General features: G+C 42.4%; 1 protein-coding gene across 3 annotated transcripts in view; it reads right to left on the bottom strand.

Moving 5' to 3' along the window:
- Window positions 1-27,922, bottom strand: part of RBM47 (RNA binding motif protein 47) — a 76,571-nt gene that overhangs the window by 38,710 nt on the left and 9,939 nt on the right. The window contains exon 1 of one of the 3 annotated variants that reach the window (XM_053941436.1): window positions 3,434-3,490. The exons of the other annotated variants lie outside the window; for them this stretch is intronic. The gene's annotated coding sequence lies outside the window, so the exon portion shown is untranslated. Of the gene's footprint in view, window positions 1-3,433; window positions 3,491-27,922 lie in introns of those variants that run through there. 3 annotated transcript variants of the gene reach the window in all.

The raw sequence follows: 27,922 nt of genomic DNA, 5'->3' as shown, positions 1-27,922 counted from the left end.
ATACTGTGGTATGAGACATAAGCCTTTGTTTAGTTCAGCCATTAAAAAACATCTATGCAGAATTATTTGTTGTTACTTCTACTTCTGCCTTCTAATGTGTACGCAAATGGTGTTTGATACTGACAGTTGTTTAATGCTGGAGTTAAAGGGAAGCATTGTGGCCCAGCACCAAGGAGGGGAAGGCAGAACTGCCATTCATCTGGATAGATATGCTCAATCATCAACTATATACTGCACTCTGATCCGTGCAGCACCTGACCTCTGAGGAAATAAAAGTTCTGAAAGTTATTACAGGAAGCAAAAATTGCATAAAGAAATGTCACTGAAAGCACACATTGCAAAGGAGGAAAAACTAAATCAAGATCGAAGCACTCATTTCTCTTTGGCGCCGTTGGGAACCACATATACATGCATGCAGCACAAAATAATTTTTGTAATTAAAATAATTAAAGTTACTTCATTTTATGGAAATTGTATTTCATATTCAGCTGCAACTCATAGGTTAACTTTGTGTTATTTTAGCAAAATTGAAAAGCTGGGGTTTTAATGCATCACTAGTAGTTCAGCTCAGCTAGAAATGTGCAAAGGTAAGTTTGCTTATCTCTAACCACTAACCACTGTCTTTTAATGTTTGCATTTTACCTGATAATTTCATTCACTGCAACAGAAAGAGGAAAGTCAGCTTATTGTCTCAAAATATGCTTCTTCAACTGGCTTTGAAAAAACAAACAACTTCCCTCAGAAAACTCTTACCCTAATGAAAGAAAGTGTCCCCCAGTAAGATTTACACTTCTGCCTTAAGGAAATAAGCTACTAAAATGCCAGTGATTTAAATTGCTCCCAAAGTGACACAAAGAAGTTTTTCTGGTCATGTGGGTCATGTACAAGTAGACTGCTATAGAAAAGATAGCTCAATATTTAGAAAGAAAAGCCAGTAACTTTTCTTCATAGAAGGAATAAGTTTTCTGTCAGAGACTGCAGAGCTCTTGCTCTTCTGCATCGAGCCCAAAGCATCTGCAATGGCCATAATCAGCTGCCATGTGGCTGTCAGGGGGAAAAAAAGCAACTATGAAGTTTTCATTTGGGGTAGGCTCTTAAACAAAAAGGTCCAGCACAGCAATACACAAGTTACCCATCTGATCCAGGTGATTTGTTGTCAACATTTTTGTAATGGGGAATCTCACCAGTGGTGTGATAGCTGCTACACAAACAAGTACAGTAAGCAAATGTAAGCCACCAGAACGAGCACTCAGGTGCAGGAGGTCACTGAAAACAGGGCCTGGATGCTCCTCTTGGCACCCTGCCAGTGACAGCCCTGTCACTCACCCACAGAGAGCAGGGACTGAGGCTATTCCAGCATCCGAAGGGGCACTGCTCACCTTGTGGGACCCTGGCAAGCATGGGCAAGCTTGGAAATCCTGACACTTTCCAGGGAGGAGACAGCAGATTTTTGCAATACCCATTCTGCAATCCTGGGTGCATGAGGGTTTTTGTTAGGCAGGGTTTTTTTTTTGCCATTCAAATATCTGGCCCTCAGACTGGGGGCATCACTCCCAAAGTATCTGAAGAGATCATTTCCACTTAATATACCCCATTAATATGGTAATTTCTGGTTCAAATATAAATTAGAAATCTAAAATAGCATCATTATGTGAACTTTGTGGGATCCAGGACATTTCATTTCATATAGGTTTAGCATTAACGCCTGTGTCACAGGAACTGCCTTCAAGAGTGAAGAGAGACTTGTTTTTAACTAGCAACTCTATAACTAGCCCAGTCTAAACATTAGCCTCAGTCTTTTTTGCTTTGTATATCCAGAAAAAGGTTTTGCAGACCAGATTGTCCTTGTGATCCCTGCGCAGCCCTGCCCCTTTCAGTCTATGTACACAGGTTTAACCAACTGAAACTTGGTAAACAGCTGTGCTGAAAACCAAGCACAGGGGATGAAACCGGTTTGCTTCATTTTAGCATGCAATGATATGTTACTATTTACTGAAACAATTTAATTTACCAATTGTTATGGCTCCCTTATCCTGAAAGTTGTCTCAAACAGGACTTAAAGGCTGAACAGATATTGTCTGTGAACTGTCAGATAGGATTTTACCACTTTTTTTTTTCAGTCCGATTTACTGTCAAATACTGTTCCTGGGAGGACAGGGCAAGAGTCCCACAACACGGTGACACAGATGAAAATCACAGGCTTTAATCATAGCCATGCTTTATGTCTACAAATTCACCAACAGACTGAAACTATGATGCAGCCTTTAGCAAAATTTTTATTGAATAATATTTCAATCCTTTAAAGCAGCCTTTTGTGGGAATCCAGTTGCTTTGCTCTCCAGCAACCTTTCCTTGCACTTTTCTCCAGGAGTTTTAGTACTGCTAAGAGTTGGAGCCACACTTAGACTACTTTTAATAAAGCAAATGTGTTACCACACTCCACTATAACTTTACACCACGGAGCATGTACTGAGCATAAATATCATGTCATGTGCAAGCACAATTAGCAAACACATCAAGAAAATCTCTGTCACATCAGGAAGGATTTAAACATGAAGCAAGCACAGCTAGGGCCAGACACTGATTAACTGGAAGCAACAAGTTTGTTTCTTTTTTTAAAATCTCTTGCATTTTGTTTAGCACAGAAAACATACTGATGATAAACCATGAATACAGACATGTCATTTACTTCACACTGAGCCCTCTTCAGGATTATTCAACAGTTGCCTGGGGTGTAAAAAGTAATTTCTGAGGAAAATCCAGATCAGCAAAGCACACATGGAGGATGGCTCCCTCATGAATGAGTTGATTTCTATTGGCTGGCAGAAACTCTCAGTCACTGAGCAAAAATTTCAACAATTATTTGAGTCTATTCATCTAAACCCCTCTGAGTGGCACGTGCATACTAGGAACTTAAATCCTGGCTTTTTTTCTGTGTCTAGTGTCCATGTTTCATGTTCCAAGGAACATGGAAATAATCTTGAAAAAATGAGTCACTTTGCCTATTTTTGCAAAGCTCGGTCAAAAATCAGCATGTATTTTTCAGCATGAGTCACTACCCACATCCCTGTTGGATTACACATTTTCATTAAAATCTCTGACTATTATTCCTACTCTTCAGTTAGAAGATGAGCAGAAGTCAGGTTTGAGTTTTATTAGAAGACAATGACATTTTCAAATGCAATTATGCACTAATTTTGTTTATTTGACGATAAAACAAAATCCAAACAACTAGCTAATCAAGCGTGAGTTAATCAACCCACGCTCTAGATGCCACGGTTCAGCCAGCTACAGTTGATAAAAGCAAACTGCACAATAACAAGGCTAACTCCTCTTACTACTTCCAGGGAGACAAGCTTTGGCAAACCCTATAACCCAGCACCATTGCCCTTCTGCCTTTCAAGGCTGGGAAAAAGAAAGTGGAAAACGGTACCTGGGGAGAAGCTGGTGAGTTCCCGTGGGCACTGGCGACCGCTGGGCTCTGCCTGCCTGCCTGCCTGGGCAGCCCTGTGCTTCCACCGCCTCGTCTGCCTGCGCTGGTCAATGTTTTACCAGGCTGTGAACAGCCCCTGTCCCACCCTCCTGGCAAACACCTGTGGGAGAAGGCAGTGCCGGGGCCAGGGGGCAGAGCCAGTGCTCTTCTACCTGCCCTGTTCTCCACAGGGAAAACAAAGCACTCAAGAAAATGAAAACTTGCAAAGAGGGAGATTTAGGGAAAGCATGTCATGAAGGGTAAAAAAAAGGTACATAAGTGGTGCTATTAATAGATAATTTGTGGCAGGTAAGTCATGATAACCTTTCTCTGTATTGTTCTAAGGTTGCAGGCAAGCCTAGGCGTGCCTTGCTGAGGGCTGAGTGAATGCTTGATTTGTGGGAGTACATAAATTTCCAAGTAAATCTTTTGCACAAGAGAGCACTCAGACAAATGACAGCTAAAACTCCAAAATGATAACAAAAAGACCTGAAATGCATGATGAAGTAATGCAAAGGGAGCCTAAACACAAAGACACGGGAAAGAAATGGCCAAAGCAATCTGCAACACCTCATTCCACTCCTGTGTCTTGGCTTTTCAGGAGTGCCTCAGAGTTAAAGCTCTACCTGTGCTAAACAGAGGTTTCCTGTTCTCAGGAAGTTAACAATTACAAGCAGAGGGCAGATGAAATGGGCTGGCAACTGAGCACAGTGCTGATAAGGTGACACTGCTGCTTCCTGAGGAGGAAAGGGCAGCTGCTGAACTTGGGGAGCACCCAGAGGCTGAGACTCAACATGGAGTGGCTGCTCCCAACATGGGAGACATTTTCTGGACCTGGTACACAGACGTTTGCTCATGGAGGAACAGTGGGAAAATCTAGGCTATGTGGTATGTTCTGGTTTTGTGATATTGCCCAATATCACAAAATAATCCCCTATGCGGGATTTGGGGAAGAGCAATTACTTTTGTCTCATTTGGATCCCCAGCCTAAACAGTGTGTATTTTAAAGTACATGTTTAAGGAGAAAATCTACACCACAGCTGCTCCAGCTACTCAGATTAGCTGCTAAGACGTGCCACATGGTGCAACAATGATCACTGTAATGGGGTCCATATGATGGAGTTGCTCTTGACCTGGATCTTGTACAACCTTGCCAAGGGCTGGGGATGTCCATACCCCATGATGCTGGGCTGAGGGACACCAGCTGAGTCCAGTCAGGTTGGAGAGGCACTCTCTGCCTGCTGGTACACTGCTGTGTGTGTATTCACAGGCAGTCAGCAGCACAGCTCAATCCAGCTCAACAGCTTGCACACACATGTGACACTGTTGCTTCAGCAATGGGTTGTGGCTTGACTCGAGCAGAGGTATCATTGGAATCAGGAGTGCCTTGCCTGAGCCAGGACTGCCCAGAGCCCAGGGCAAACCTGCAGGAGCTGCTGCATGGCCACTTGCTGCAGCAACACAAGCCCTGTGGCTACAGCCTATACCAGATGCCCAGCGTGCCCAGCACACAAAAGTCTGCTCAGCTCTCCAAGGTCCATTTGCTCTGTGTGTTTTCAGGTGTGTTGCTCCCTCCTGCCAGTCTGCATTCACCTCCCCTCCCCTTTTGCCTGGAAAAGGTGAGGCAGAAGGGGAATGTCTCGTGCATGTGGTACTATGCCACCATGGCAGCAGCCTATGACTGCCTGCTAGGATGGGTCCTTACTGGGAATGGGCAGGATGCTGGCATGATTAGAAAAGGCATGTGGACTTCCCTACAGCTGCTAGACACAGTCCTGCTGCTGTAGGACAACCCTCAAGACTTATCAATATCTTTTGCACGAACCTCATGAATTCCCAACATCAATTTGTATACCCTCTGGATGAAAATCCCTCACAGCTGCTTTACAGCTTCTGCTCCCAAACTGTGAGAAAAAGTGCAATAATTGTGCAGGGGAGGGAGAGACACATCTTTTGTTGCTTCTTCTGCCAGCTTCTCAGGCTTGTAAGCCACATCATGATAGCCTCTTTGTGCCTTGCTGATACTGCAGTAGAAGTAAGAAGACCCTGCAATTTCACAGAGCTACTTGGAGTCTCAGCTGTGGCTATCAACTCCAAGACCCCCAGGCAGAAGGAGGGATTTATCTGAAAGAGCTTATTTAGGCTTAAGACCCTGCCTAACCAGATTTAAGGAGCAGGAAGTTCTCATGGCAGTCTTGCTCCACCTGGTAATGAATGCTGCTCTCAGAGAGGTGCACTACACAGGCAAGGGAGAAGGTCCAGCCAAGCTGTTTCTCTCTTCAGTTTGGATAAGGAGCCCATTCAAGATCTCTCAGATTTTCCCAACAAAGCCTAGTTGGAAAAGACCATGTTTCTGTGAAAATATTTACTTTTGCCAGTTTGACATTTCCTGGTTGCAGTAGCATTTCACAGAAGACTCTGGAGAGACCTGGCTACACATCTTCATCAGATATAATTTTTGTCACTGCTGTATTCCATGCCATGGTCTGGTCTTTGGCAAGTTGAAAACTGAGGCTGCAGTAGTGAGATTTGGAAGTAGAATAGCAGCACATTGGTACTTGGGTTATGGAGCCAGCTCAAATTTAGTTTGCCTGGCAGCATAGACAAAGTTACTGCCTGTTATGGGAAGGTTGTACAAATACTCAATTTTCCACAGCTCTAACACTTTTACAAATCATGTTAGCCTAGTACAAGCCTATGAGAGTCAAATAATGTGTTGTATTGACACTCCAAGGCCAGAGGACTTCGAGGAAACTCAGTTATCAGTTGTAGCTGCCAGGTATAGCTACCACAGAAAAATGATGGCTCTATGACAGCACACCTGAAGTTGTATCATGTCCCCCATGGCAAATAGAGCAGTGGAAAATTTGATGGGTCCTCCCTCTGAATCTGCCCTTGTAGATTAGCTGATATAAAGCAACAGAAACCAAACCTTTTTTTCACTGTTGCACAAGAAAAAAAAAAAAAAAAAATCCTTCCCTATATAGCCACCGACTTGAGAAAACTCAGTCTGTTTTTCACACATTTTCCCCTCTCAGAGATGAGGTTCCCACAGGCTCAGAGAGAGGTGGATGCTTCTGAGGAGGCCAAGTCTGCCCTGGTGTCACCTGGTCCCAAGTGTGCTGCACCGGGCATTTGCAGGTCTCTGGGGGTGGGCTTCTGATTAACACACAGCTCACAGAAGGGACTGGCGCCCATGGAAACTTGGCATTTCAGTCTCTTTTCAGCATGCAACCTTTGTCACAGAGCACAGGTTTCAAGGGCAATGTAACACTTGTATATTTACTTACTGCAAATGGAGGAGGTGCCAGGTTGGACAGCATACAGACTGTAAAGTCAAACATTAATTTAATACAGACATTGTATAACTTCATACTGGCTTGGGAGCAACTAATACATGGGGATATTAAAAGTGAGAAAGCACCTAAAATACACAAAGGTCTTTCAATGAAACACCAATTTACTTACAAATTGTTAACAACCTTAACAACACAGAAACCAAACAACAAAACTAAAACATGGGTATCAGGTAACAGAAGGGAAGTTTCTGTGAATCTTAAATAGGGCTTAATTTTGTTCCAGTTCCCTTTCAACAGATGCATTTGTATTTCATCCTGCAGGGCCACATTTGCTTTGGAAAAGAGTACAGGTGGATCCAGAGGGGCTACTGTGGAGGCTTTGAAAATTTTCCATTCCCAGTAAAGAACCTGCATCTGAGCACATGGGGCTATTAGGAATATGTTTAGACCCGTCCCTAAGCAATGTGTCGAAACTACCTCCCCAGGAAATGCAGGTACAGCACTGATCTCCGACAGGAGCTACAGCCCCTTCTGTGGAGCAGAAGGACTAGTGACTACCTGCTGCTAAAAAGCAGCTGGGAGGGGAAAAATAATCACTGTGAGCTGTGGAAGATCTTTCCCACAGTAAAACAGCAGAGACCTGAAGTATGAATTGAGAGTGCTATTTCAACAGTGGCCTGAATGTTGCACACATGGGGACACCTCTCCTGTTGTGGGTTTGATTGGGTGTCTGGGCTCTTGGAAATCCTACCTGGACATGCCAGCAGTGCAAGATCTACTGTCCTGCCATACCTACTCATCCTTTTTGTCCATAATTTAGTACCTTATGCTGAGCTTTCAGATCAAAATGCCCTGTAGATATTCATCTATCAGAGAATGAGTCCTCAGCACTTGACAAAATACTTCTCTGGATGATAAAAGAGATGGTAAGGAAACCGAAACATTGCTGCTAGCTGATCCCAGAGCTGTTTGGCTTGTGGTTTCACTGGATAGGAGTTTCAGTCATCACTATTCCCTTAGAGGGAGCAGACCTTGCAAAATATACAAGACACATAAGAAAAGTTGCTCATGATTCACAGAGAAACCAAATATTGTTGGGCAAGAACATTTGCAAGCAGTTTCGCAGAGCTGCTATCAAAGAATGGGCAACACTGATACAAAATCATATATCAGGCTAGAAAACACCCTACAAAAAGAGGCCTTTTTTTTCAAAAAATCAAATCAACATATCCCACCTTTCTGGTTCACTCCCTTATTTGTAGCATTTTTTTTAACATAGTATTGTGAAACATTATCATCCAAAGTTTTCAGGGAGTATTGCCTATTTTTACTCTATCTTGTTTTGTAAGATCACACTACACTAGTGATTTGGCAACTTCACACTGTGGACAAGTATTTCAAAACATTCTCTTCTTCTGAGCACACAGCTGTTAAACCACTTTTATATGTATTGCTGCATTTTGTGATGCTACCCACAGTCACTCTTAGGAAAGGACCTGGGAAACTCAATGTTTTAAAATCAGGGATGTACATACCCCACGGGTTTGATTTTAATGTAAAAGTCAGCTAAGCCGCTTCTGGGATTCGCTGATTGGACAATTTTGTGTAAACAGGGAGAAGCTCAGGCTTTGGTGGTGCTGATTTAGTCAGGATCCTCACTGGACAGCTGGGAGGGGTATTTGTGGTCTGGATGCTTTAACAATGTCGTCCTCTTATCCCTGGACCCTTGCATCCAATTGTAAAGACCAAGTGCAGAGGGGCAAATGGACAGGTCTGGGAGGAGATGCCTTCTGTTGTGGCACCACAACTGCCTGGCAGCCATTGGGATGGCACTGGCTGCAGGTAGCAGTGTCTGTGGAGCATTGGTGTGTAGGGACCATGACATTAATTTATTTATTATCTATTATCCATTATCTATCCTTATGTCACGATACATGAGATTTTAAAATGCTTTATAAGAGCTGACTGGACATGTGGAGCTCTAAAAAGCTAGACTTTCTAATAAAAGCAAATACATGTGTTGTTAACAATACTTTAATTCTACTTTCTTGGCCATTAACATTGGAACTGAAACTAGCTTGTAGCCTTTTTAGCATTGAGCATTCTTCTTACACTGTCCTTAGCGCCTTATGTTAAATCTGGGCAAATATTTGCTCTCAAATTCAGTTCCTCACATTTGACGACAAAAAGAACCTTCATTAGACTCTACAAGTGCAGCTAGTTGCTTTGAATAAATCCCAGGAGAAAAATAATGTTTCTAATTTAAAATAACACTTAAGAAGATAGTACATATAGAGATTTTATAGCTGAATGGAAAAGACAGTGTCTGAATCAGCCTTTCCAGAACATACTGCCAAGATGATGAATGAAATATTTTTGTTCTTATTTGCTTTACTCAAAATCTCAGAGGAGATATTGATACAGATCTCTGTGAGGCCAGTTCCTGAGGACTGTACTTACATATTTGGAAGCTATTATTTACTTAATTATCTCCATGCAGCCCAAAACATCCCAAAGCTTCAGTACACAGATGCCTTTTACAGCACATCCACCTCATCACCAAATTCAAGGCACAAGAAAACACATTTGTAGAGGAATGGGATGAAGATCTGAATGTTGGACCCACACAGTGGACCTCTTGCTTTGTGGCTTCCTATCATCTGCTGGTAAGAGGCGTCTGGCTGCCTCTCACTTCTCTCTTTTGGTGGAACCCAATGAGGAGTTCCTGCCTAGAAATAGCAGAATGGCTAAGACACAGTTGGAGGTAGATGGGTTACCACAAAAACACGAGTTAGTTGAGAATGCCAAGGATAGAGTGAGTGACTTGGTAATTGTCTGAAAGGAGGTTAAGAGAAAACCCACAGAGATCAATAGATATGGTTCAGGAGGAACAGGATATTGGGAACTGCTTATAGGGTGAGTGATAGATGCAGAGGAAGGTGGGATAGAGCTAGAAGGCATCTTGTGGGTAGAAGAGATAAAAGGAAATCCAGTTTCTGAAAGGAAAATAAAAAGGATGGGGCAACCCAGCTGCTGGAGCAAAGTAAGTTGTTTTGGAGGGACAGCTGATGAGACCTAGTAATGCTTGTGAGAAGGGAGAAAATGAGGGTGGAATCGGAAAGAGGAAGTAGCAAATACAGGATGTGCAGATGATGGCTCTGAAGGAGTGCCTGTGAGTCAGGTAAAATAATAGCATACTGGAAGTACATAACCAAAAGGACATCTAGTCCCTGGGTGAAGGAAGAATTGGTGGGTAGTGTGCTTCCAAGCCAGGCACCTGGCACCACTGCACCGGGTGCTGGAGCCACACTGCTCAGAAATTGAAGAAATGGAGTCCACTTAGAGAAAGAAATGGAAAAGGGTCAGAGAGAACAGTGCAACGGAACCACATTAAAACAGGGATATTAGGGACAAAATTCATTGTGTGATGAAGCTGGAAGGATGCAAGTTATTCAAGAGGGACTGGTGGGAAAACTGAAGTGATGAGAGCTCAGAGGCTTAAAGATCAGAAAATAAACTGCCTCTGGGGATCTGATCAGTTAGGGAGCATTTTTTGTTACCAGGTTGAAGTCTTGCTTCCCTTTCAAGAAGTCAAGCAAAGCCATGAGGCTGAGAAGGTAGAAAGCTAACAGGGACATGGGACATCGAATGACAGTCACTGTGCTGAGAAATGAGAGCTCTTCAGGGCAGCAGGAGAGCGCCTGAGGTGCAAAATTTTGCGAGGAAAACAATGGGGAGCAGTGTGTCAGCAGGTGGTTGAGCAGGGGGAGGAAAGAGAGGCAGTGCTGGGTGCAATCTGCACGGACTCAATCTTGTTAACCTTTACTGACAACCAGGGGTGCAGTGTCAGAAATGGGTGGGCACTGTGGCTGCAGCAGCGGCTGGGGATGGGCCCCTGCCAAGGCAGCAGGGAGGGCTGGGGAGGGCAGGTCCTGCTGCTGCCAGGGTGAAAGGTGGAGTGGGAACTGCAGGGGTAACGGCTGAGGAATAAAAATGTAAAATGATATTTATGCTAAAAATACCCTCAAGCAGATTTTCATACTAATGTTCGTATAAAAATGTTCGTATAAAAGGCTCCTAGAAGAACCAGTGCTACCCTCTCTACAATAGCTACATCACATGTGCAAACAAAATAATGTTATTACACTTGGGTTTTTTTCCTATGTAAGGACTAAAACCAGATATCATTTACTCCTATGCACACACAACCAGTAATAGTTTCTGCTTGTAGAGTTCCCATCTATTGTATGAAAACTGGAGAGCTGAGTAACACAATGTTCTGTACCAGAAAACTGCAGCATTTAGCCATTCTATAAGTTCCCCAGAGTAATTTTATGGTATTTCTATTTTTTAAACCTTCTAGTAACAGTGAAAGTGGATTTATTTTTCCATGCAAAAAAATTATTTAAGAGCAAATCTCTAATGCCTACTCTGGCAAGCACATTGATGCATTTTCTGAGCTCAGTGGCAAACTGGTCTTCAATCTGGCTGTTCTGAGGCAAACAGCATGGCTAGTGAAAAAATCATGATTCAAACTCCCAAGTTACAAAATTCATCTTGCTCCTGCTTAAGATTTTAGAATTTAAAAACCTTTCACCAGATTATGCAGAATTCACTTTATAACATTTCATTTTAGGCAGACAACGTATTTTGAGAACTGATATACAGAACCCTGCTGCTACTCACTACTATGAAATCAGAAGCTATTCTATACATGTATTTCAGTGAAAAAAAGTGCAATCTACTTATAAGCACAGTCCCAGATATTTCTGGTTGGCTGGGTCTCAGTCTGCCTTAGCTGCAGGCTACAATCCAGAATTGAGGCTTGGATTTAATTTATGTTAGAACTGGAGTTACACATTGTGCTCTCATTAATCTTCGCACAAGATGGAAGGACTCTCAGGACCAGTTTGTTCTTGCAAGTCTTCTGCTTAGAACAAACCTTCTCAGAGAACAAAAGTTTGCATTTGAATTTAGCTTCATCTGTCCTAGAGCAAGATCTTATAATACTAGAATTATAGAATTATAGAATAATTTGGGTTGGAAGGGAGCTTTAAAGGACATCTAGTCCAGCACCTTCAGTGAATAGATATATCAACTTGATCAGGTTAATCAGATCCCTGTCCAACCTGAACTTGAACACTTGCAGGGATGAAGCATCTATTATCTCTCTGGGTAACATGTTCCAGCATTTTACCACCATCATAATAAATTTTTTTCCGTATATCTAGTCTGCATATTTTATCTATAGATATAGATATATTAGATACAGATATAGATATATAGATATAAACATTTATAGATACAGATGTATCTATTTACCCTCTTTTACTTTAAAACTGTTACCCTTATCCTATTGCAACAGGCCCTGCTAAAAATCTGTCCTTATCTTTCTCCCTTTAGCTACTAGAAGGTGCTATAAGACCTCCCCCGAACCTTTTCTCCTCCTGGCTGAACAACCTGAACTCTCAGATTTTCCTCATAGGAGAGGTGATCCAACCCTCTGATCATCTTCATGTCCTTCCTCTGGACTTGCTCCAACAGGTCCATGTCCTTCCTTTGCTGAGACCTCCAGAGCTGAATGCAGCACTCCAGGTGTGGTTTCACAGGAGTGGAGAGGGAGAATCACCTCCCCTGGCCTGTTGGCCACATTTCTCTTGATGCAGCCCAGCCTGTGGTTGGCTTACTGGTCTTTGAGAGGACATTGCCAGCTCATGTCCAGCCTGTCATCCACCAGCACACCCAGGTCCTTCTCCACAGAGCCATTCTCAATTCCTTCGTCCCCCAGCCTCTCTTGATACCAGGGGCTTCCCTTACCCAAGTGCAGCACTTGTGCCTCTTGAGTTCCTTATGGATCCACTTCTCGGTCCCTGCGATGAGGATATTGAAGAGCACTGAAATTTTGCCTGTGTTGTGGACTCCTAGCTGGGTCATTTTTATGGTACTGCACATCAGTCATGGAAAGCTACATTTTTTCCCTGTTTTTTAAACAACAGAGTAGATGTATGAAAACAGCCATTCAGAAATAACATACAAAGAGACAGCCATACAAATGATGGCATAGACCACTGCGAAAGGAGATGATGAACCATATTTTAATGATTGTCAAGACTCCAAGCATCACCAGATTATGAGAAAGGTCTTAGAAGATGCCTTAGTAAAGATTGTTAGTCAGTCTTAGTCACTCAATTTATCACCATCAAAATATCAAATTCAGACCCCAAACTGTTGGTGTCCTGTCCCCACGTGTGAAAACAGTGCTACAAACCTGTTAGCAGGGTTTTTTCATGATTGATTGTACTTTCCTTTTTTTTTTTTTTTTTTTTTTTTTTTTTTTTTTGCAATCTATCACCTGAATCTAGACTGAAACTTGATTGGTAGTTTGGAATAATCCTGAAGTATTCTGCAGTGATAGTTGGTATTTCATGTTGCAACTATGTACTTGTGGGCTTTCAAATCCTCTTTATGGTGTACGTTTCCTTAGCTTTTCCCTTGAAGGAATCCCAGCTCACTTGTTTTTCACATGGTGCTTTTACCTCCTTTGACATACAGTCAGCTCTGAAGGAGAATACTGGAATGATTAATGTCAGAAATTAAAAAATAATACTTGGTTTCACTATGCTTACTGTGAGCATTTGGAGTGATAAAATAGCCATTTATCTAATCTCACACATTAGTCAGATACTGGTTAAAAATGTAGGGATGGGAAACTGAGTGTCTTGGCCACTTCTAAATATTTTTCTTCTTACTAAAGGACAATACTGTTTCCACACAAAACGTACCAGCAGCAAGCACCATTCATCACAGGAAAAGCCAGAATGCTATAATATATTTAATTATTAAAATTGAAAGTGGCTTCAGATCATGAAAAGTGTTTCCATACCTTTACCCATTGCTTGGGCTGGCAGTGGGGACCCCAGGCTGCTCAAAAGCAAAGAACTGCAGAGAACAAGAATAGGTCCAACACAATAAGGAGCAATGGCTCTGCTGTGTTTTGTCTGGGACCCGCCAAGGCTGCCAAAAATTTCCTATTTGCCACTTATGCTTGCTTCATTAGAAGAGATAGATTATCTCCTGCTAGACACTGGGTCTGTTTGAGCCAAGGTAAGAATTGCCATTGCAGCATCTTTTGCACGTAGCTGGTGTGAGCCTGCCCTCCCAGCTGGCACCAGCTCTGACCAGCCTCACTCCTCTCTGCAAGCTCACTTCCAGGCTGGGGCACTGGTTCAACATCTGGACCTGAGCCTGCCACCAGGCAGATGTCCTGTGATCCTCCCTCCACCCCAGCATTCACTCCCAGCATGGCCACGAGGATGCTGGGAGAGCTGCCAGAGCCTGCCACCCTGCCTGGGCTGAGGTGTAACCCCAGCACATCCAGGGGAAAGGTAAGGTGTTTCTTCACCAGAGGCTGCTCTCAGGAACAAAGGCGACGGCATGTTGGAACACTGTCACTCCTTGACACAAACAAGTGAGGGCAACTCAGCCAATAGAAATAAACAAACAGAAGAACAGTGGGAGGGAAGAAATGCACCTTTTGGATTTGCTGCTATTCTTCATCTGTACATTTGACACTTAGATGTTATTACAATGGATGCCATGGTTCAGTTATTGATTGAATCCAAGTTGCTGAGCTCATTTCTTGTTCTTCACTGATGTCACTTTATTGATAGGTTGAATATAATTTCATTTGCTTGTGGTTAAGTAAATCATCAGTGAAATTCTTTATTTTCTTGAAGTGCTAAACCTACTAAAAACATGAACAAGGCAGAGCATCGATGAATATAAGCTTGTGGGATCACACTGTGTATGAGCTTGAAATTCCAGACTGTGAATCAGTCTGTGTGGCAGAGCCTTTAGTGATCCTTTGTACAAAAATGGAGTAAGCCTTGTTGAAACTTCATTCTCATCAGTGTGTTAGTCAATGTTTTGGGTGTTAGCATCTTGCTGATTGCTTTATTTGTTAAGGAACAGTAAATAAAATGGTAGTGTGTAGCTCCTTTGGTGTGCAGATGTCTCACCTGTGATGTTGTATCTCTGAGGGGAGAAGCAAAGGAGAGATGGATTTATAAGCCCAGAGCTGTTACAAGGAATTTCTACTGATAAAACAAAGTTCACTCCATCCCTGTTCCTTCTATACAATAATTGGAAATGGAGGCAAGGGGTTGTATTGTCTCAGCTCTGCTAAAATTCCTCCCTTGCCACCTGTACACCTATGTGAAATAGTATATGCAAGGAAGGAAAGAAGATATAAGATGTTCCAGAGAAGGTGAAAGGAATTCTCATGGTCTCACTGAAAACACATTCCTGGGAAACTGATTTCTAGAAAATAAATTTTCTATTTATTTCATTCAGGTTGAGTGAAGAAGGAAAAGGTGGGACTATGGCAGTCACTCAAAAAGAGGTTTCATCCCTATCATATTTTGGTGACATTCTTTCAGAAATCTGTGTCTCCAAGATCCTTTTTGCCTTGTGAATAAGATGCTGAAGGAATATCTAAGATAAATGTCTGCATTTCTAACCTGAAGAAAAATACCATGCTCAGTCATGAAAATTCATGTGTCAGTCAGAATTCACTGACATCCCTGGGAAATCAGATCATGGGTTGACACAACTTCTTTTAGCCTAATGAGTCTGCATTCTTCATTAAAACAAATTAGTTCCACTAGAGTCAAGGTAGAGGTACTGTTTCAGAGGGCTTCACAGCAGACCTTCAAGCACTGTGACTAATGTCAGGAATAAGTTGCTTTATCCCCTCTGAAACAAAACCTATAGCAATTAATGCTATAGCAATTAAGCAATTATGCTATAGCAATTAATGCTTATATAAAACCTTAAATAATGCATATACCATTTATAAAACTTTTATAAAAGCCTGTATTCCAGGCAGTACAGATATGTACATATCTCAAAAAAAGCCCATGTGAAAACACGCCTTAGCTCCCTGCAGCCAAAGAAGAGCTCACATCTTATGACTACATGCATCTCTGCACACATTTGACACAATTCTCATGATTTTGTGCATATATGTTTACATAAAACCTGCAGTATCCCTTTTTAAAAAGTATTTATAAATAAAAAATATTCATTATATTTAAAAATTTTTAGAATGCTTATTTAAATAATTTTTTTACAATTACTAACCCATAGGAATATCAGAATGGGCTTTTTCTTCATAGGACATATTGCATGTACTTTGCCACATTGTCACTCAGATGATAAACCCACAACACAGTGGGCCAGAAACAGCTTGTCAGAGCTTCCCCTCCTTAGAGTTCAGATTTTAAGGCAATGGAATTGCACTGATGTTTTTAACAAAGTGCTTATCTTTGCTGGACTATAAGAGAGAGGGATAAATCATCCTTTTTTATTTTTCTGGAACTCTGAAGATAAGCAAGTTAATTTAAACTACCGAGTATAATGTTTCTTGCTATATGTTCTCAAGCACAAGGGCAATCCAAGTTTTGCTATATTGCTGTGATGTGTGTTTTACTTATTTGGAGGACAAAGGAAGAACTTGGGGTCATTTGTTAATCCACAAACTTTTCAAAAAAAAATTTAGTTTTATATAAGAAAGCACAGATCTCAGTTCTGAGTCTTCCTACGCACAAAAAGAGGGACAAAGTGGGACAGAAGAGACAGAGAAGGTCCTCTTGGCTAGGGCAATCTTGTCAGGCCAGTTTAACAAGGTTAAAAAATCATCCTAGTGTAAATAAGTGGGAGCACTATAACATGTGGCTTCACAAAGCATAGCCTGCAATTTACTGGACCCCAGACAAAATACACTATCATGCAATGCTGCCCTTGCCACTGAGCCCTACTGCTATGTCTCCCCATGCATCTGGTACCTATAGCCTTGGTGTACTGACAGAATGACTTGCTTCCCAGAGGTACTGTGGCACCACTGCTCCCTGCAGTGCTCTCCCCTCCAGCTCAGGCATAGATGGGAAGTCAGAGCACCTTAAATTCATCTACACATCAGAAAAGGTTAAGATTTTATGGAAGTGATATTTCCACAGATGGCAAATTCCTCTTTCTGTTCAAATAAGACTGTCAAAAACAAAATAACCTCTTTCCCAGAGAAAAAAAAACTAATTTTCCACAAATTCAACCCTTCTTTCTTCCACCATTTCCTCAGCTGTTGGTTCAGTGCCAGCTCACTACATCCTCAGCCCTCACTCCCAGTGGTTCTCAGAAAAGATGATCATGTTTGCTGTTTGCTGTTGATTCCCAGCCCTGCTTACCCTACTCTTGCAGTGAACAATACAATGGGCTCACAATTCAAATAAAAATATAAGAACAGTGTTATTATTTCAGATTTTTTGGGGCTCATGTAGCCCAGTAATCTGTTTGCAGCAGTGATGAAAAACTGACCCCTGAAGAATAGCAACAATAGGATGAACATAATTGATCATTTCTGCAAGTCATCTCCCAGCCTCCAACCATTTTCAGCTCAGGGGTCTCCTCCAGCCTGATCTAGATTGCCCAATGGTAGACTTCTCTTCCAAGTACTTACGCAGTCTTCTCTTGAGTGTCTGAAAAAAATTGCTGCAACTGTCATACCCTTTAGTAAAGAGTTTCACAAATCCAGTATTTGCTGCATGAAGAAATATCTCCTTTCATTCTGAAAATGGCTCCTAAATCTTTGTCTAACAGTCGCTACCTCTTGCACTGGGAGAGACTGTGAACAGCTCACCCCAAACCACCCACTTCACAGCACCCCGGATTTTACAGACCTGAATCAAAGAAACCCTCGTGGTGGTCTCTGCCTGAGCCTGAACCTACTCAGCCAGAGGCTGACTATCACATGTGTTTTGGCTGCCTTTTTTCCAAGGGGTTACGGAATTTACTAAAATTATCTTGTTGCCCAGGGTCTCAGCACATCCTTGTGGCAAAACTTCAGCCCTCACCCACTAGTTGGACATTGAGCACAACAGCCACACAAAGCTTGGTGTGGGCCACTGGTCTTGAATATTTAATTGCCAGAGTGTGAGTGCTGAATTGCTCTCTTCATGGTACTTTGCAAAGTACCAAAGATTTTGCTTTACCTGTGTATTAAATTTTGGATATTATAGGTAAGATCCCCTCATTACTTTGGTGCACTCAGTAGCTTTTCATTATATTGCTTGACATCATGTTTCCCTTCCATCACATCATTCTGCCACATTTTAATTTGCTTTATGGCTGAGTTTCAGTTAGTTGTAAGTAAGCCAGAAATCAGAACTTTTAATGGTCATTAGCACTGCAAGCACTCATATATTTATTGCTTTGTGCAAATATCTGCATGTGATGCTACTGAGTAAGTTTTCCAGTTGCCCTCTGAAAGCAAAAAATTCAGTGTGAGCTCAGTCAGCAGACTTTTTTAAAAGCTGGCTTCCTAAGGAATGATTTCTAATGCTCCATATTTTTGCTATTTTAAGTTCTCTCAGTAAGTGGGCAGGAAAGGAAATATCACGTGATCAAGCAGATCTTGTTCAGGTGACATACCTTCAATTGATTTTACATCCATTCATCAGAATCATTTGCTTTAAAAATTGATTTTATGTCTAGCTAGAACACAAGCAAATATGTTTAAACCGGGTACCTCGTGTTTACATGTGCACCAGATGGCTACCTAGTTTACCTCCCATTCTGGGGCAGGAGGGTATTTTTAATTATTTACAGCAGGGGCAGCTCATCATAACCACATCTGTAAAAATCAGCTTGGCCAGTCATAGTCCTCACAGGTCTGTGAAGCATCCCAAAAGCATATCCTGCCCTGCTCACTATGCAGACCTTCCAAGCATCTTCTCCCCTGCTGAGGCAGGGCCACCCAGCCCTGAGAGTAAGTGATGTCATCCTGAAGAAGAGCAGCTGGAGCCAGGAACGAATACGTGCAGAATGGTGGGACAAATGTATCAAATACCTCGGGTTAATTGACAATGAATTAAAGCTAATGCCTAGGAAAGCTCTCATGATATTGCAAACACAGGGCTGAAAGTGGTAGATACAGAAGGCTTATATCTCTACAACTTTAAATAGAAGATGCTGATATTTTTTCTCACTTATTTACTTATGTTTTCTACAACTTTAAATAGAAGATGCTGATATTTTTTCTCACTTATTTACTTATGTTTACTATGTTTAGTGATTTTCCAAAGCAAATTTAAGATGACAGTATAGACCAGAAATAACTCCATGGCAGCACACTCAATGGGGGTGACTTGATCAGCATCACTTCTACTGACACAGGTGTTTCCAAAACACCACAGTGGCAGCAGACACAGCAGAGGAAGATAATACTGCTGTAAAAGTGCAATGAAGTGATACCCCTGTGAGTCGCCACTCATGGTCTTTCCCTCCATTCTCAACCGATCACAATATTGCTCTGGTTTCCCCAGGGACCTGTTGGAGGAGCACTCATAAATACTTCACATAGCCCCCAAGGATCCCTCTGAGAGAGACTGCTGGAGAAACAGCTTGGACCTGAGAATCACTTATGGATGAGCTCATGGGTGGGCTTTGCACAGCCAGGGCCCTGGTTCTGTGGCAGAGCTAGTCTCAAGTTAGTAACTGCATGTTTAGCATATTATGCAAGCATTTACTCCTGCTTTTTCACAAGTATCAATTCTTCTGCTTTGTGATAGCCACTCCTTTTCTCACTGATTTCACGCACCACAGGAGCACAGGTCCCATTGGCATCAGCATTCTCCCCCCAGCCTTGCCTGCCCTGCAGCAGTGACCCTGTGCTTCCTGGGTTAGGACCCGTATACTGCTCAAGCCGTGTTTCTCCTGGATTCAAATTACTAAGATCAAACGTTCAGCAGGTTCTATGCTCAGTCAGTCCATTTAAGTGTTTATTTGTTCCAGTAACCTGCCAGGTCTTCACAGGTCTTAATGATCCCATGAGAAGATCCTTGCCTTTCTTCAGAGCTGGCTTGACTCGTGCAAGCACAAACTGAGGGGCTGCTTTGGAGGGAGAGCAGAGACAAGGGGTTAGTGAAGGATCATGAAATGCTGTTTGGAGCCAGCAAATTGCCATTAAAGAATGCTGCCCACTTATGCAGAAAAACTGGGTGCCAGCCACTCACCAACCCTGTTATTCAAGTTCTGCAGCCTGCAGCAAAAGGCTCCTAGAATTAGCTCTCCCAATCTGGTGGTGAGACACCTCTGATGTCTGAAATTAGTTTGCCTTGGGGTTGTTAAATACCTGCTCCATGTGATTGGGCTAATTAAAAGTTTTTAGCCAAACAAACCCCTGTTTGTGAGGGTATAAGAGCTAAGAAGATTAGATGTTAGTTAAACTAGACATAACTGAGAAAACAAAGTTGCTGCTGTTAATTCTTAAAAATGCTACCCCACTGTGTGCGGGTGAAAGGAGTGGATAACAAAATTAACAGGTGAAACAAAAGTCTCAGATGACAGGTATATCCCATCAGAAAAAGTGCTTCCTTGAATTCAATATTGCCATGTAACAGGGGAATATATTTATTCTACATACAAATGACAAAACCAGCTTTAGTAAAAATTGGTCTTGATCTCCTGTATTCTTCTTGCAAAGGACATGTAGGTATTCTATAGGTTTACTACTGTAGCTCATTGACTAAACAGGTATATACAAATATCCCCAGAAGCTGGCTAAGCACAACACAACTCCACACTTTGATCAGAAAGGTTGTCTTCTACTACACTGAGAAACTGGATGAGTCTCATTGTTGTACTGACCAGCTGGGAAGTCAGTGCCTCTCAAAGACTTTCTACCCTGTCCTTCCAGGGGAGGTCTCAGTTAAAAAGAATCAGCTTCTTTTACATTTTCATAGGAATCAGAAGTCAACTATTTTCTTCTTCCAGTAGGGAACTGCAAGCAATTGCATCCCCAGTTAGAACAGGTTAGGGAAAATTGAACTTGGATCCACAGCATATTTGTGCCGAAAAAATGTTTCCTCCCTACAAAAAAAACCCACAAAACCCCACAAAACCCAGGGCATTAGAGCCTCTAGACTCCTCCTTCTCCCCCTCTGCAAACAGACTCATGTCTTTTGCTTGCTTAGAAGTTCTTGACTTTATTCCCAGTGAAACTGTTCAGTTCAGCAGCAGCCAGCAGCCCTCTCCATCAGCATCTGCTGCTACCTGTCATTTTGCCTTGTTTCACTCCTTCCTGGGCAGACATCCCATGGATCCCAGGTTTTTATCTTGATGGCTTCATTCTCCCCTACCTGCCTCATTCTAGAGCACCTGCTAAAGCTGCTAGCACTAATTATACTTTTATTTGAATGCAAACACTGTGCCTGGGGACATAATAACTATACATCTGATTTTGGAGCCTCTGAAAGAAGGCTGTTGAGCTGATCAGTGCCAATGAGGAAGGGAGGGATGTTAAGAACTACCTCTACAGAAGTAAGTGAAGGCAAACCATGTCAGTGAGCATTCCTAGGTGCTGGAATGGAAACCAATTGCTCCTTTTAAGGTCCAGAACAGCTGACACATTTTGGACCCATGTCATTTAAATACCAGTTGCCCAAACCAGAGGGCAGATCATCACTCTTGCAGGCACAGAACGAGGGTTAGGGTGAGCTCTGGCTTGTACCTTACACACAGCGTGGGTGAAGTCATTTGGTTTTGGCAGGCAACACAGCATCCTCCTCTGGAGGCAGCCAGCCCCTGTGCCAGAGAGCAATTCTGGGCGCCTTTGATTTACTAGCAGAGATGTAGCTAATGGGGAACAGAGATAGAAAACCAAACTCCTTATTTAACAAGTAAAATAAAGAAATCCTTTACATCTGGAAATACTGTGGCGGATCAAATAATTAGCACTGCAAGTTTGTACTGCCTGCAGCTAGAAGAATTGCTCTCTGTGGAAGCAGGAATGTGGTTGAGCCTGCAAAAACGAGATAAGGGATCTGTACCTAGGATTTTTGGATGGTCTGCATACGTCACAGGTAAGTTTCCACAGAGTTGAAGGATCATTGAGGACTGGATTCCCATGGAAAAACTCCCTACTCTACCCAGCTGAGGATGGCTTGACAAGTGTCTGTGCCACATTTTTACTCCTTCTGAGGAGGTGTAGCAAAACTAAAGGTGTAGAAACAACCCTTTTTTTTTTTTTTTTAATATCACAAGTTGACCCCAGAAACAGCAATAAGAAAAATTATTTTTACTTGCTTTTCTCAACCAAATAAAAAATCAATTTCAGTTTAATTTTTTCCCCCAGCACTTTAATGGTTACTTCAATTTCCACATAAAGTGCTCACAATTGAAAATTGGAAATATTTTCTTTGGAATTTTAATTTTTATACAGATCAGTCTGTTTTGCAAACTTGACTCAAACTTACAAATAGTTTTATTTTTACAAAACTTTCACTTTTGGTAAGTATGGAAGCTGTTTACACATATTTTTATCCTAGATGGAATCCTGATGAGCTTGCATATTTGAGGGGAAAAAGTATGGGTATGGATTTCTATGCTGATGTTTCATCACATGTGTGGGCCGAGGCTGGCTGTAGCTATGAAATACAAATGTAGTATATACAGATCTTGCTGATCTAGTAGAAGTATTAAATAACAAATCTCCTGGCTCTTTTACAGAAGTTGATTCAAGCAATTCATAGGTTCCTAGGCTGCTGCAGAAGATCACAGCCTGATCACACGTGTATGATGGCATAAACGGATGAATAATAGCAACTGCATTTTCAGTCCCACCCACATTTCATCTTATTTTTAAAATCACATTACACCTACACACAATGCTTGGCTAAGATTGACAAACACAGACTACAAGAAAATCAATATGTTGTTTTCTGTACGTGTGTATTTCAGGAGGAAATAATATCTGGGAGTTTTTTCCCCTTTTTTCTTGTTTTTATTTTCAAGGAAATAAATCTGAGAAAACAAGCGACGAAAGTCATTAGTTGTCATGGGATTTCAAATGCTGAGTCCTTACACAAGTGCAGGTAAGATTGGACTAGAGTAGGAGACAGCTGACTTATTCCAAAATATTGCTGCCTGGCTTCCCCATTGGGCTGCTGTCAGCTCCAGCACATGCCATGACCTTGCCTGTGTTGAGAGCTGGAAGAGTACTGGCCTTGACTTGAATGGAAGCAGGACCAAGCCCTACTCAGACAGTTTCATACACTGCATGTCAGATGTGCGTGCCAGCGTTATGCAACAGGGTGAAAAATGAAAACCTGTCAGGCACAGAACTGGTGCACTCAAGGACATACTGTTACTTGTTTTGCAGCTTTGCCACTCTACACTCTGCTTTGCCACAGGGATTAACCACGTGCCATTGGTAGCTGCCATGATAAAGTCAACCAAAACACTTCATTTTTTAAACTTTCAGAACATGATCTAAACTTTTGAGGGAAATGGCTTGCTTGGCCTCAAGTTTTTATTAGAAAAAAATAAAAAATTAAACTGGGAAACCTTTTACTTTTTCCAGACTTCTTTCCTCAATTTTCCCCTCCTTTGTCCCTCAGCTAACAAAACAGCAGATTGAATTCACATCCCAATTCCTTTATTAATTATTTTTTTCAACCAAGAGAGTAGGTATTGTAAGTTGCCAACCTTTGCTTTCTGGAAATTCTTTGGTGTATTACTGCATAGCAGAGTGGTGTGACAAGGATAAAGAGATTAGAAGTAATTTCATATAACTCCTTCTGTCAAAATCTGCAGAGGGCTTTTACTGGTAACTCTGAATGTCGCTGAAATTCTTCATTAAAAACTTTCAATATATGGGCAGGAAATCTCTAAGCTCTAAGACACAAAGTAACCAAAACAGAGGGAGAGAAGGAATATTAAATCAAAGTCTGAATAGAGAGGAAATACAAAGGGAAAAAAAAAAAAAAAAAGTCGCCTCACTCAAGTACTGCAGTAATAATGCATGTTATCTCCAGGGGGTTTGACATCAATTTAGCTTTGAAGGCCAGAAAACCACATGCTGATTTTCACCAGTTTCAAGTAAGTGGGCATAACCTGTGCAGACACAGGCTCTCCTTACTGGCCTTAGACTGCCCAGGTGGCTGTGACCTGCTTGATGGTCACTACCACAAGCTGCCTTGGCTCACACAAAACTCAGACTGTGTTTTCCCTGTTTGTTGTATCAGCACACTTCACATACAGCCTAGACAGGTGAAATCTGGCCAGTAGATGAAGAATGTTTCCAATTTTGGTGGTCAGGTATAGCCCCTAGTATTGTCAGTGGGAGAAAGCAGAGGTGAAGCACACAAAGAAGGAACTAAATATGATCTGGCCAACACAGCTGGGCCAGCCTACAGACCTGATAAAAAAGCTTTGAAGACGAAAAGAGGGCGGTTTGCATTCTCCATGATTGCTCTATTAAATGAACAGAGGGAAGGACAGACATTAAATGATAATGTCAATCCTGCATCTTTTCAAAAGTCACTATTATAGAAGTTACTATATAAAAGTTATTAGCTACTGTTATAAAACAATCATCAGGTATTGCAGGTCTTCCTTAGAGCCTGTGGCCTTGCAGAAGAACAGAGAAAGTGCAGATGAGCACAAGCACAGGAACATGAAAGGGAATGTAATGCTACCACCATGGATTAAGAGAAGAGTATGATTGCTTTGTCCCCTATTTGAAGTGCATACTCTTCTATTTTTTGGGAAGTCCTTTTCTCTCTTTGTCAATCATTCATCCATTAGTTTCTACCTCAGGTTTGCTCAATGAAGGTTGTAGCATAATCTGCATGTTGCAGCCCACCCAGGACAGGAGTTTTCACCCTTATCTTCAGCCATTTGCTATGAATGAAGGCGATTGCTTGGTGTGCTTCATTTCTGACCCTGGATTCCAAGCTGGTTGACCAGGGGGTGCCTTCCCTCTGCTGTGGCACCCAGTGCAACAAGTGTTTCTCAGTTGTCCATGTCTGCTTTAAAAAGAACTAAAGCTTTGCCAGTATGCACTGGCTAGGAAATGCAATGTATTCAGGCTTTGATCCTGCGCCTCTCTTGAGTCACATTTGCTTTTGGGACAGGAGGGAAAGCAGCCCCATTGTACAGCTGTGCCTCAGCCCTAGGCTGCCTGAAGGCAAAGTGCAAAGGAGAAACACAGCCCTGTGTGGTGGCCAGCCCTGAGTCCACAGTCCCATCATCTCAGTCTCTGACCAATTTCCTGTTCCTCACCTGAAAACAGCTTAACTTTGGGCAGCTATCTCTTGTAACTGTCATCCACCAGGAAAAGGAGAGTAAGACACCTCAACAGCACAGGGTGAATTGCTACAATTGACTTCTGCCACTTTACAGGCCACTTTAATAAACAGAAGAGGTACACTGTGGTGGCCAGAGGCATGCTGAACATATTTCCTAAGTAAGGAAATGTCTAGCCCTAGTACACTTAGCATAGGTAATATCCTAGTTCTCAGCACACTCTTCACTATATGTCTTCCTTCTTTACCCCCCTATCTCTTCTTACCATGCAGAGGACACCAGGCTCATTTACGTTTTCATCTGTTTTTTAAGTTGTAATGTTGTCAGTGCAAGAGGCTTGCCTTGCAAGGTTTTGGTCACCTGTGCTGCTTGGCCAGGCTCATTAGATCTCCAGCTGACCAGCAGGGATGCATGTGGGACCACTGCATCCTCAAGCCAGCCCCTAAGTCAGCACAATTCAGACTGTGAGTGACTCCCAACCATGAGAAGCCACGGTTTGCTCCTCCCTCTTTTACCCCATGAACATGCAGGGATGGGGATAAAGCACAGAAAGGGGCCATGGCACAGAAATGACAACCCAGGATTTCCCCTTCCCAGCCCAATACCTAATCAGCCATTGGTGATGGGGATGCCTCTACTTGTGAGTTCTCCTCCTGGCCCCACAGATCCCTGACTACATAGTGGCAGGGGGCTGGCATCTCCCCACCACAGCCAGCCACTTATTTCTGGTGTACCCCAACACAGTTCTACAGCCCAGGAGGGACAAAAGCATTGCAGGCTTTCCTTGGGTACCCTCCAACCTGACCAATGCCAGGGACCATTGCCCTCACTCCCATGTTTCACCAAGTGAAGGTGCCAGCCTGGGTCTGGGTGAATCTTGCAGATGTGTGCGTGGGGGGTGAGTGGTGCAACGAGCTTCTCCCCTGGAGCACCTCATATTTGGAACGTGGGTGCTGCAAGTTTGATCTCACGCTGCTCTGGACCCTCATGGCAGACAGTGGCCTCCTTTGCTTGACATGCAGTAGAGAGGGTGGCCTTGCTCCTGCAGAGGAGCTCAGACACCAACAGTGGCTGCTGTCTCCACCATTCTGCCAGAGACAATGGAGGTGACAGCACCTGATGCACTGCAGGAAAGGGGACCCCACAGCTAAGGCAAATAAAGAGGCTCTTGGTTACACCTTTCTGCCTTTGGTCTGCACATGGATCTTGTGTATCACTGGCCAAGTAATTTAAACCAAGCTTTGTACAGATGGTGACCAGTGGCATGTTCCTTGTTTCCAGATGGGAACATTTTCTGGACTGATATTTGCTTGCAGGAGCAATGAACACTTAGAGCTGCAAGGGAACTGTTTGGGAAATGCATTTTGAAAATGTGGATCTTAAGCAAAAACTAAGTTTTCTGGAAAGTAGAGTCATGAGGTGAGCAGTGTGACTAGTAGCTGAAGTGCAAATAAAACTAGAAAAGAGAACGATTTGTTTTGCCTCGAGGCAAACACTGAATTTCTGAATTCTTCACCCCATTTCTATCGTTACATTTGGTGATATTTTCTAAATGAAATTCCACTCTAAGGCAAAAAAAAAAAAAAAAGATTGCACAATTTTGAAAACATGGAAATAACACATCAACTTATTTGTGTACATGTATTTGTGATCACCCAAAACAACCTCTTAGCTTGACATAAGCCTATAGCTAGAGCTTGTTTACCCTTAAGTACACTGTTCAGTGAAAATGACCTTTATCTAAGCAAGTTCACCTGTGCCTGGCCCTGGCATCCTAAACTGTATAATCGAAACTATGGCAAACTTCTTCATTTATATCCTGTGTCCCTATTTTTAGCACATAAATATCAAATGCTTGTTATGCAGATTATCTCATTACTGTTTTTAAGTATTTAAATGTTATAGTAATGAGCACTACTAAAAAGCCAAAGAGTAATAAATCTCTCTTCAGAGCAAAGGAATTCAAGAGCATGAACCATTTACATCCCAAATGGCAGGAAAAAAAAATTAAATATTTAAAGTTCATTGTCCACCCTCATTTTTATGGAAGGCATATGGCAAGGCTCCTTCAAAAAACCTCATCAGCAGTGAATGTGTCAAAAAGCCACGATCATACTATAATAATATATATAACAGAAGGCAAACTAGGATTGTGTAGACTATAAATCTGGCACTTCATATTTTTATGAGTAGGGTATATCTGTGCGTGGTTTCCTAAGCTTCCCTGTATTTTTTTTTATGCAAACTGAAACCCAACCCCAAATTCCATCATGAGGCATCCTACTGATGTGTGTGTCACCAGAGGGGTAGCACATGATATTTACTGCTTGGACTTCTGTTTCACAAAGGAGCAGTAAGTGACAAAGGCAGGGCAGCAGCAGAGAAAGAGGGTAGAGGCATGAGTGGGGGACTCCTTACAGCTTCTTGAGGGAAAGTTGGAGTGGTGAATACCCTTGAATTCACATCCTGAAGTGCTCTGGCTTGGGCTGCATCCAGTCTCCTTGGATGACTTGCCCTTTCTTCTGCTCCTGCCCTTGTCCAACAGCAGTACCTCAAACCCCACATTTCCTTCCTCCTGTTATTGTCTCTAGCCCTGAGAACCCCCGCTTGGCTGGCTCTGAGTGCAGCCCCCCATGTCAGACCTTGCTCCCAAATGTGCTGTCTCCCTGCCCAGCCACCTCTTCTCAGTCATTTCTGAGTTATCAAGTCCCCTTTTCCATCAGCCTTCTGACTCTGCATCAGCTTTTCAAGGCAGACATTGGTCTTCTCTCTCCTGCCTCTCTTTCTCTCTTCTCCCTCTTCCATTCCCACTAGGTTCAACCTGTTCTTCTGGAGCCCCATGGCCCAGTACCTGTTTCTTTGCTTTATTTTTAGATGCCCTATAGACTGCTCTTGAACACAGGGCAGAGAGCCCAGCAGGCTCATGCTAGAACTTTGACTCAAGTTTTCTTAGAGCATAGGCAGTGTCAACAGTGGGTTTGGGGACTTGGAAGTTAAAAGTTGAAGTTCC

Source organism: Vidua chalybeata, chromosome 4, assembly GCF_026979565.1.
Source record: "Vidua chalybeata isolate OUT-0048 chromosome 4, bVidCha1 merged haplotype, whole genome shotgun sequence".
NCBI classification, from domain to species: Eukaryota; Metazoa; Chordata; class Aves; order Passeriformes; family Viduidae; genus Vidua; species Vidua chalybeata.
This window is presented reverse-complemented; position numbering and strand designations above follow the sequence as displayed.